The sequence below is a fragment of the Chiloscyllium punctatum genome, chromosome 38, assembly GCF_047496795.1.
Source record: "Chiloscyllium punctatum isolate Juve2018m chromosome 38, sChiPun1.3, whole genome shotgun sequence".
Lineage (NCBI taxonomy): Eukaryota > Metazoa > Chordata > Chondrichthyes > Orectolobiformes > Hemiscylliidae > Chiloscyllium > Chiloscyllium punctatum.
This window is the reverse complement of record NC_092776.1, coordinates 13,322,374-13,334,260: the sequence shown is the minus strand read 5'-3', so window position 1 is coordinate 13,334,260 and position 11,887 is coordinate 13,322,374.

The following is an 11,887-nucleotide window of genomic DNA, read 5'->3' as shown; positions in this document are numbered from 1 at the left end:
TTTTATCAATGGTGCATCAAAAGTGATAGAGTTTGAAACAAACTTGCAATAGAATCCAAGATAATGTAAAATTTTCATTTGGCCTTAAGTGGAGGAAATCCAAAACAGTCTGTACTCTTGCATGGTCCCACAATATGACCCAAGTAAGTCATCTGGGCTTTGGCAAATTTGCTCTTAGCCAAATTTGTAACCAAATTGGCTTTTTGTAGCCCTTCGAACAGTTCAGTCAATAGATCTTGTGTTTCCCAGGTTGGGCTAAGAACAACCAAATTGTCAATGTAAACAGTAGCTATATCAGAGCTGAAAATCTGTTGCTGGAAAAGCGCAGCAGGTCAGGCAGCATCCAAGGAACAGGAGAATTGACGTTTCGGGCATCAGCCCTTCTTCGGTAGCTATATCAGGCTCTGAAATTTTGCTGGTGCATTTTCATTCCAAACAGCATGACTTATCCTGACCAAATCAATCTTGTGTTACAAAAGTTGAGATTTATTTACAAAAACAGAAATTGCTGGAAAAGCTAAGCAGGTCTGGTGGCATCTGTGGAGAGAAATCAGAGCTAACAGATTGGGTCGAATGACCATTCCCCAAAACAGGTCTGAGGAAGGGTCACATGACCCAAAACATCAACTCTGATTTCTCTCCACAGATGCTGCCAGACCTGAGCTTTTCCAGCAATTTGTTTTTGTTTCTGGTTTATAGGATCCACAGTTCTTTCAATTTTTATTGAGATTTCTTCACCTCTCTCCATTAAAGGAACCTGTATGTAAATTTGCTCACTGAACTAAAAGGTTCGTTTTCAGATGTTTCGTCACCATACTAGGTAACATCATCAGTGAGCCTCCAGTGAAGCACTGCTGTTGTGTGTTTAGGTTTCCTTGGGTTTGTGATGTCATTTCCTGTGTCGGTGATGTCATTTCCTGTTCTTTTTCTCAGAGGTTGATAGATGGGATACAAATCAACGTGCTTGTTGATAGAGTTCTGGTTGGAATGCCATGAGTGGGTCATGTCTTTTTGTGGCTAAAAGACATGATCCACTATCACTAGTATCCTTACATACAGAGGAGGAAGGACACCATTTTGACTGGGATAACACAGCCATCCTAGGACAAGTCAAACAGAGACACGGACGAGAATTCCTAGAAGCATGGCATTATAACCGGAACTCTATCAGCAATCACATTGACTTGAATCCTATTTACCAACACCTGAGAAAAAGAACAGGAAATGACACCACCAACCCAAGCAAACCTAAATACATAAATAGAAAGAAGGACATAACACCAGTGCTTCACTGGAGGCTCACTGATGATGTTACCTAGTATAGTGACGAAACATCTGAAAACAAGCCTTCCAGAACCTCAACCTGAGCTACTAATCTTCTCCAAACTTGTCAATATCTGCTTAGATTATTGTAACAAAGTAGGTATGTTCAATTCATTCAACATAATCCTCCATTTGTGGTATAGGACGAGTCCATCTTTGTTACCATCTCAACTTTGTGCTAATGAATACAGATCTTTGTGACCACTCAGTTTTGGTGATATCACATAGTTGAGAAAGGCAACAACACAGTGTTGTTGTCATGGTAGCTCAGTGGTTAGCATTGCAGGCTCAGAGCACCTGGGACCCGGGTTCGAATCCAGCCTTGGGTGACTCTGGGTGGAGTTTGCACATTCTCCCCATGTCTGTGTGGGTTTCCTCCAGTGCTCTGGTTTCCTCCCACAATCCAAAGATGTGCAGGTTAGGTGAATTAGCAATGCTACATTGCCCATGGTGTTCAGGGATGTGTTGGTTAGGTGCATTAGTCAGGGGTAAATGTAGAGTGATAGGGTAGGGGAGTATGTCTGAGTGGGTTACTCTTTGGAGGGTCGGTGTGGTCCCTGGTGCTGTGAGGCTGCAGTGCTAACCACTGTGCTTCCGTGCCAACAATACTGTGTTGTTGCCTTTCTCTGGGAAACTATTAAATGCAAAGTTCACTGGATCCTATCAGATTAAGAAAAAACTCAATGATGTGAATTAAGTAGTGTAGTCTAGACAGGCGAAAGAGTCAGAGAATGTGTCATACTATTGTTGGGCCTAATGGCCTCTTTCCACACTGTAAGGATTCTATAACACTGTATCTCTGTTTCATGGATTCTTTTTCTTCCTGTCTAATTCTATGGGCCTGAGATCTAGTCATGACACGGTCAAGAAACAATTAGGATGTTCCTCGTAGAATCATAGAATCCCTATACTCTGGAATCAGGCAATTCAGCCCACTGGGTCCACACTGACCTTTCAAAGAGCATCCCACTCAGGCCCACCCTATCCCTGTAACCCTACATTTCCCGTGGCTAATCCATCTAGTCTGCACATCCCTGGATACTATCGGCAATTTACTGTAGCCAATCTACCTCTTGTAGCACTTCAGTATCTTTACCTGCAATGGTTCTTCTCCAACCTTGCTGAAGTCAATATTCCTGAACCTACCAGGATATTTATCAAAATAAAGTCAGTTCCCTCTTGGAAAGTATTTTGCTATTCCTACTACAACTTTTCCATTTACCAAGTCACTCTTTAATCCAATTCTGTATAATGAGACTTGTTGTAACTCCCTCATAGCCGTACACACAGAGGAAAAAAAAACACCATTTCGACTGGGACAACACATCTATCCTGGGACAGGCTAAGCAAAGACATGCCAGAGAATTCCTAGAGGCCTGGCACTCCAACCACAACGCCATAAACAAACACAGAGATCTAGATGCCATCTATCAACCCCTCAGAAAACAAACAGGAAATGACATCACCACAAACCCCAGGAACCCCATCCAGGAGAAAGATATAAATAGAAGGCAGGTGACAACAGCTTCGCTTCACTTGGAGGTCGCCACTGATGATGTTACCTAGCCAGGTAATGAAACGTCTGGATATCAAACCTACAGCTCAGTGAGCAAACCTACACCCTAAACCTCAACCTGAGCTACAAACCTTCACAAACCTTGCAAAAAACTTGTAACCTCCATTGTAGATCTCCAATTAATACTTCATCCATTAAGCCCTTTGGAAGACACAATTAAATCTGAGGAGACAAAAAGTGTTAGGAGAGCATTGAGGCACCATATCAGAGGGTAGGGAGAGATTTCTGATCGGGTGACGTAGCTTACTATATGAGAGAAGGAGGGAATGTAAAGGGCCAGGAAAAGTTATTGGAAATGACAGGAAAGCGTCCACAATAAAACACAGGAATCAAGACTATAAAGGCACACTTCACATGGATTGAGGGGCTGAGTTGTGAATTTTCCAACTCCAAGAATGTGGAAGAAGGTGTTAATGATGATGTACCAATGGGTCCTACAATTTGGAAGCACAGGACAGGACTTGGAGCTCAGGAAATACAAACTGACATATTAACTGATCGTGAAGAACATGAAAAAGCAATCACATTGTGGGGTTCATTTACCCAGAACAGGTTCATTGATAATTTACTGACCAGTAGAAGCAGAGTGTGGCCATGGTTGGAGATATATGGGCAAAGTGTGCAGGAAGATATAAACACTGGTGAACCACTCTGCCCAGATTGATGTGACAGTAAAGTAAGTATAAGAATACTTCAATTCCTCAGGAGGCAAGGGAAATTTGGCATATCTATGAAGACTCTTACCAATTTTTATAGGTGCACCATAGAAAGCATTCTATGCAGATGCACCATGGGTGGGTATGGCAATAGCTCTGTCCAAGACTGTTAGAAACTACAGAGAGTTGTGAACACAGCCCAGTCCATCACACAAGCCAACCTTCCATCCATTGATTCTATCTATGTTTCTCATTATCTTGGGAAGGCAGCCAACATCATCAAAGACTCCTCCCACCCCAATTATACTCTCTTCCAACTCTTTCCTTGGGCAGAAAATACAAAAGCGTAACTACAAGAACCAACAGGTTCAAGAACAGCTTCTTCCCCACTGTTACCAGACTTCTGAATGGACCTCTCAAATTTTTAATTTAAGGCTGATCTCACTCTTTGTCCACCTTCTCTACAGCTGTAACTTTGTATTCCTTGCTCATATATCACCCTAGTGCACTTTGTACGATATGATCTGCCTGTACTGGATGCAAAACAAAACTTTTCACTGCACCTAGGTACATGCGACAATAATACATCAAATTGAATCACTTTGAAAAAATAGTCAGGGACCATGGATTGGAGCAGGAGTTATGAAAGTGGTGAACTGGGAAATGTACTTCCAATATAGATTCCAGGGATACTAGAATGGTGTAGAGAGGATTTATCTCAGACATTCTGTTAGAAATAATAAAACAAAGGACTGCAGATGCTGGAGATCTAAACCTGAACCAGAAATTGCTGAAGAAACTCAGCAGGTCTGGCAGCATCTGTGGGAAGAAAGCAGAGTTAACATTTTGAGTCTAGTGAACAGTTCTGATGAAGAGTCACTGGACTCAAAAGGTTAATTCTGCTTTCTCTATTCAAATGATGCCAGAACTGCTGAGCTTTTCCAGCAATTTCTGTTCTTGATTCTGTCAGGATTAGTCCAGAGAGATCTCAACAAGAGTAAAGAAGCATTTGGAAAGCTTGGGCAGCAGAGAGCTTTCTAGGAAAATGGATAAAGGTAGAAGTTCCTAAAATAAGGAAGTGTTTGTCGATATGAGTAGAATGGAAGATAGGGTGGTAAAACTAAAAATTCAAGGACTCGGAAGAATTTGGAGTATATCTGAAAGTTGTTGATGGAGGCCCACTTACTTTGTCACACAGATGGATCTGCACAGAAAAGGTCCTACTACATAGGAATTCTAAGGCCAAGGCAAAGTTGGTAGCTAAAGGCTTTGAGTACTGTATGGGGGAAAGAGAGATACCCATGGCTGGATAAGTAATTTCAAAAATATGCTTGGCCATTTTAACTACCTTTTCTGGGAAGTGTATAGAGACCAGCTATCCTTAGTAGCCACACACACAGACGACAAGCAACATGAATTCGACTGGGACAACACTACCATTATAGGGCAAGCCAAACAGAGAACAGCCAGGGAATTCCTAGAGGCATGGCACTCATCCACAGACTCTATCAACAAACACATCGACCTGGACCCAATATACCGACCACTGCAGCGGACAGCTCGAACTGACAACCGGAAGCGGCAGAGACAGGCCACTATAAACGCCGGAGGAAACAGCACAGAAGTGCTTCACAGGAGGCTCCCAAGCACTGAGGATGTCACCTAGACAGGGGACAAAACATCTGCAAGACAAATTCCCAGCTCGACGAACAGAACCACAACAACGGGCACTTGAGCTACAAATCTTCTACCAAACTTTGAAGTGTATAGAGAGATAAATAGAGATATCAAAGTGGGATCCCTTCAGGGTAAACTGCTTGAGAGGGCTGTATTCTTATGGTGCCCAAGAAGCACAGGGGAGGCGCTCTGTATAAACATGTTTGTGTTAAATGATATTTCGTGTGTGTGTGATTTTTCAGTAAGGGCGGTTCTGCTAACAGGAAGCTGTCACAACTGAAGGCAGACCCAGCAATGTTCTATTGCCACTATAATGGAAAATATCTGGGTATTTTTATGATACATGTGGATGATGTTTTGTAAGGGGATACCCATGACTTTGAAAAAGAGATTATCAATTGAATTAGGCAGGTGAATTAGTTATGATAGATGAGGAGATGTTACTTAAAAGGTTGATGGTAGGAGGGCAATGCCAAACATTCAACAATCACTTGGGTGAACTGTGACACTTGTTCATTACTGCCTGGGGCAAAAGTGAAGTGGGAAAGGTGAACAAACTATGGCTAACAAGGAAAATTAGAGATCATATTGGATCCAAGGAAGAAGTATATAAATTAGCTAGGAAAAACACAATGGACCTCCAGAATGGGAGCAGTTGAGAATTCAGCGAATGAGGATAAGTGGAGAGAACAACAGGAATTATAGACCAATGACACGATGTCAGCAGTGGGGAAAACACAAAGTTCATTCTGAAAGATTTAATCACTGAGCCCTTGCAAAACACAGTAAGTGGAATCAGACACAGTCAGTACTGAATTATGAAAGGAAAATCACAATTGATTAATCTTCAAGGATGTAACTAGTAGAGTTGATAGGGGAGTCAATGGATATAGCTTATTTGGATTTTCAGAAGGTTCTTGACAAAGTCCTGAAGAAGGGATTGGCACATAGAATTAAAGTGCACAGGATTGGGAGTAGTGTATTTCGCTGAATAGAAAACCATCTGGCACACAGGAATCAAAGAGCAGGAATAAATGGGTAGGCAATGACTAGTGGGGTACCAGTAAGAATCGGTGTTAGAAACCCAAGCTTTTCACAATGTATAAATGAGTTAGGTGAGGGTGCTATGAATTGTGTGGAGGATGCAGAGATGTTTCAGTGTAATTTGGACAAGCATGTGGCACATGCAGTATAATGTGGAAGGCAAATTATTCTGAAAGTCTGTAAATTGAGAGGGGAGAGTGCAACAAGACCCGTGTTCCAGTTTCTGAAGATAAGATACAAGGTACAGCTGGTGGTAAAGAAGTAAACTGTACCATGACCTTCTTAAATGGAGGATTCCAGTACAGGAGCAGGGATGCTTTACTACAATTATCCGGATCCTTGGTGAGAGCACTCCTGGAATACTGTATACAGTTTTGGTCTACTTATCTAAGGAAAGATATTCCTGCTATACAGGGAGTATAATGAAGGTTTACCAGACCAGTTCCTGGGATGGTGAGATTTATGTACAAGGAGAGGTTGAAACTATTAGGATTATATTCACTGAAGTTCAGAAGAACTACTGGGGAGCATAGGAGGTTAGTTGAGAGGTATCTTCATAGACATTTAAAAAATCATGAGGGGCATAAAGTAGATAGCAAAGGTCTTTTCCCCAGGGTGGGGGAGTTCAAATCAAGGGGGGTATACTTTTAAGCCGAAAGGAGAAAGATTTCAAAGGGACCTGAGGGGCAACTTTTTCCACACAGAGGGTGGATCGTATGTGGAATAAACTGTTAAAGGAAGTGGTGGATGCAGGTACAGTTCCAATATTTAAAAGACTTTTGGACAGGTACATGAATGGGAAAAGTTTAGAGGGGTATGGACCAAACATGGGCAAGTGGGATTGGCTTGGTTAAGGAAACTTCGTTGTCATGCTTGAGTTGGACCGAAGAGTCTGTTTCCGTGCTATAATGACTCTATCTCATATAAAAGTCTGACAAGGTTAAACAGGATAGATGAAGAAAGGAAGTTTCTTGATAGTGGTGAAGCCCAGAACCTGGGGTCATAGTCTAACGATCTGGGGTATTTCTTCACCCAGAGAGTGGTGAGCCTGTGGAATTCACCATCACAGTATCTTCACTATCACAATGTTTGGTTAAGGTAAAAAAAAATTCCTGATTTCAAGAAAGATTTGGAGATAGCACTTGGGGCTAAAGGGATCAAAGGAAATGAGGGAAAAGCAGGAACAGACTGTTGAATTAGATGATCAGCCATGATCATGATGGAAGGTGGAACAGGCTCAAAGAGCCAAATGGCCTACTCCTGCTTCTATTTTCGATATTTCAATGTTAAACCAGTCTTCAATTGCAAATGTAAAGCAAAAACAAAGATTTCAGATAGCCAGCTTAAAGCAGATGCTGAAGAAGAAAGAAATCTCAAAAAGTTTTGATGGATCAATACTACTCATCAACTACCAGATTGCTGCACTAGAATCAAAATTGTTCAAGGTTCTGGAAGGATGATTTGCTATGTAACAGCGGGATTCTGAAACTGTGCTTTATTTACATCTATGTACCCTTGTATGAATGCATTTGTTTTCATAAAAGAGGAATTCTGTCAGAAATGCAGGTGCTTTAAGGCTCAAACAGAAGTCTCAAAGTTTATTGAAAGCAAGGGCAACATGTTTTATTGGGAAAACGCTAGTCATTGGACTATTCCCTGGGTGTTTTTGGGGGGGGGAGGGGGCAGGTTAGAGGGGCCTTTACACTGTATATAAAACCCTGTTTTGTAGCTGCCTTGGGAGTGTTTGAAGAGAGTGAATTGTTGTTGAACTTTACCAATCTCGGTTTATTCTTCTCAATCAGCGAGTTTTACAGTTTGGAAAGAGGTCCTTCAATCCACAGTGTCTGTGCTGGTCATCAGGCGCCTGTCTACTCTAGTCTCATTCCCAGCACTCAGCTGTAATCAAGTATTCTTTAGCAATTTAAGCATTCATCAAAATACTTAAGTGTTGGGGTGGCTTCCATCTCCACCATCTCTTTACACAGAGTGTTCCAGACACCCATCATCTCTGGGTGAAATAATTCATGCTTAAATCCCCTGAAAACGTTCTGCTGCTCTACTTTAAACCTCTGCCCCCTAGTTTCATTTAAACGGAAACATTTCTCCCTACCTACCCTGTCTAAGCCCCTGAGAACTTTGTATATTAAATTCCCTCTCAGCCTTCTCTGTTCTAAGGAAAACGACCCACAGCCCAGCAAGTCACTTTTCATCACTGAATTGCTTCAGCCCAGGTAAAATCTCTTCTGCACCCTCTCTAGTGCAATCACATCCTTCCTTTAGTGTGGTGACTAGAACTGCACAAAAGTACTCCAGTTGTGGCCTAACATCTTACACAACTACATTATAACAGCCCTACTTCTGTGTTCATTGTCTCATCTAATGAAGGCAAGAATTCAACGTTACGTCGTACAAAGTAAATAAGATGAAAATGTTGAATACTAAGGAAAGAGAGAGATGGAGATATATCTATATAGAGAGAGAGATAGATAGTGATAGATAGACTGATAGATAGACAGACAGAATGGGACCGAGATCAGAGCAGGAGAAGCTTCAAGAAGATGCTTAATAAACAGAGTCCACAGGTTTACAGCAATTGGCAGAAGTTAATAAGCCACACGAGGAACAATGTTCTTACATCATGAGCTGATGGTGCAGGCATGATGGGCTGAATAGCCTGTTTCTGTGCCATACCACTTCTGTGGTTCTGACTTTATTGGGATCTGGAATGGGCTGCCTATGTAGGCGATGAAGGTAGGTTCAACAGTAACTCCCGAAAGCAAGCTGGAAAGACAGCTGAGAATGAACGAGAGGGGAAGGGGGCACAATTGGATAGCCTTACCAGACAGTGACAGAAACAAAGGGGGCTGAATGATTTTCTTTGGCGCTGCCTCATAGTATACATTTTTACACAACCCTGACTGTTCAACCCATTTGCTCATTTGCACAACTCCATTCCCCTGTTCAGATTATATTCCTACCTGTGATTCTCACATCTGAGTGGTATTCGCCTACACACTGTTGTATTTGTCATTTATCACCCACCCAGCTCCTACTGTCCATTGCGACTTAATGGTCCTCTTACCCTGCTCCATTTCAGTGTGGACCAGTCAATTACTGAGGGCCGACCACACACTCAGGAACTGGTGCTGGAAATCACAGACCTTAATAAAAACTTGCAGAGTCTCTCAGTGTTGTTCATGGAGATTCACAATCAAAAAACTTCCTGTTTTTATAGAATCAATCACACCAGCTGGGCAGAAAATTTAAATATTTAACAACAGCTTTTTGCTTCATTATTCTCTTCCATTTTTCTGAAGAATATTTCAGAATAACAGGGAGGTCATCTCAGGCAAGCGGATTGGGCCCCTCAAAGATCAGCAAGGCGGCCTTTGTGTGGAGCCACAGAAAATGGGGTGAAGAAACTAAATGAATATTTTGCATCAGTATTTACTATGGAAAAGGATATGGAAGATATAGACTATGGGGAAATAGATGGTGACAGCTTGCAAAATGACCAGATTACAGAGGAGGGAGTGCTGGATGTCTTGAAACGGTTAAAGGTGGATATATCCCCACGATCTGATCAGGTGTACCCGAGAACTCTGTGGGAAGCTAGAGAAGTGATTGCTGGGCCTCTTGCTGAGATATTTGTATCATCGATAGTCACAGGTGAGGTGCTGGAAGACTGGAGGTTGGCAAATGTGGTGCCACTGTTTAAGAAGGGTGGTAAAGACAAGCCAGGGAACTATAGACCAGTGAGCCTGACATCGGTGGTGGGCAAGTTGTTGGAGGGAATCCTGAGGGACAGGATATACATGTATTTGGAAAGGCAAGGACTGATTAGGGATAGTCAACATGGCTTTGTGCATGGGAAATCATGTCTCACAAACTTGATTGAGTTTTTTAAAGAAGTAACAAAGAAGATTGATGAGGGCAGAGCAGTAGATGTGATCTATATGGACTTCAGTAAAGCGTTCGATAAGGTTCCCCATGGGAGACTGATTAGCAAGGTTAGATCTCATGGAATAAAGGGAGAACTAGCCATTTAGATACAGAACTGGCTCAAAGGTAGAAGACAGAGGGTGGTGGTAGAGGGTTGTTTTTCAGACTGGAGGCCTGTGACCAGTGGAGTGCCACAAGGATCGGTGCTGGGTCCTCTACTTTTAGTCATTTACATAAATGATTTGGATGTGAGCATAAGAGGTACAGTTAGTAAGTTTGCAGATGACACCAAAATCAGAGGTGTAGTGAGCGTCGGAGACTGAGGGGTGACCTTGTAGAGGTTTACAAAATTATGAGGGGCCTGGATAGGATAAATAGACAAAGTCTTTTCCCTGGGATTGGGGAGTCCAGAACCAGAGGGCATAGGTTTAGAGTGAGAGGGGAAAGATATAGAAGAGACCTAAGGGGCAACTTTTTCACGCAGAGGGTGGTACGTGTATGGAATGAGCTGCCAGAGGAAGTGGTGGAGGCTGGCGTAATTGGAACATTTAAGAGGCATTTGGATGGGTATATGAATAGCAAGGGTTTGGAGGGATATGGGCTGGGTGCTGGCAGGTGGGACTAGATTGGGTTGGGATATCTGGTCGGCGTGGACAGGTTGGACCGAAGGGTCTGTTTCCATGCTGTACCTCTCTATGACTGTATAAAGGAATAATTCCTTCACTCTCAGTATGGTGTATTTTTGGATTTCTCCACTACAGGGCTATGTCATCTCAGTCACTGAGCAGGTTCAAGACAGGAATAGATTTCAGGAAGGGAAATGGGCTTTGGGCAGGAAATGGTTTTTAGAAGGAAGATAGCCATGACCCTGAATGGCAGAGCAGACTCAAGGGGACAAATGGCCTACTCCTATTTCCTATGAAATAATTAGGTCATGGGAAATTTTAAAATTTACTCATGGAGGTGAGCATCGCTGCCTGGGCCAGCATTTATTGACTGTCCCTAGTTGCCCTTGAGAATGTGTTGGTGAACTGCCTTCTTGAACCACTGCAGTCCATTTGGTATAGGTACCATTTGGTGCCCTTAGCCAGGGAGTTCCAGGATTTTGATTCAGTGATGCTGAAGGAACAGCGATATATTTCTAAGTCAGGATGGTGAGTGGCTTGCAGGAAGTGGTGTTCCCATATACCACTGCCCTTATCATTCTAGACGGAAGAGATAGTGGTTTTGGAAGGTGCTGTCTAAATGGCCTTCCTGAATTTCTGCTGTGCATCTTATAGGTGGTACACACTGCTGCTTGTATGTATGTTTGTAATATGGTGCCAATTAAGTGGCTGCTTTGTTGTGGATGGTGTCAATCTTCTTGAGTGTTGTTGGAGCCGCATCCATCCAGGCAACTGGGGAGTATTCCATCACACCCCTGCCTTGTGCTCTATAACTTGTAGGCAGGAGGTGAGTTACTCGTTGCAGGATTCCTATCCTGTGACATGCTCTTGTAGCCACTATCTTTAAATAGCTTGTCCTGTTCAGTATCTTGCCACAATTACAATACTCAGCCACCAGGGTAGCAATGTCCTCATTCAGAAATTGAGTCAAACAGAGCTCAGGGTTGCAGAACCAGGATTGCTACAGCTGATGACAATGGGCTAGAGAGAGGAAACTGGCCAAA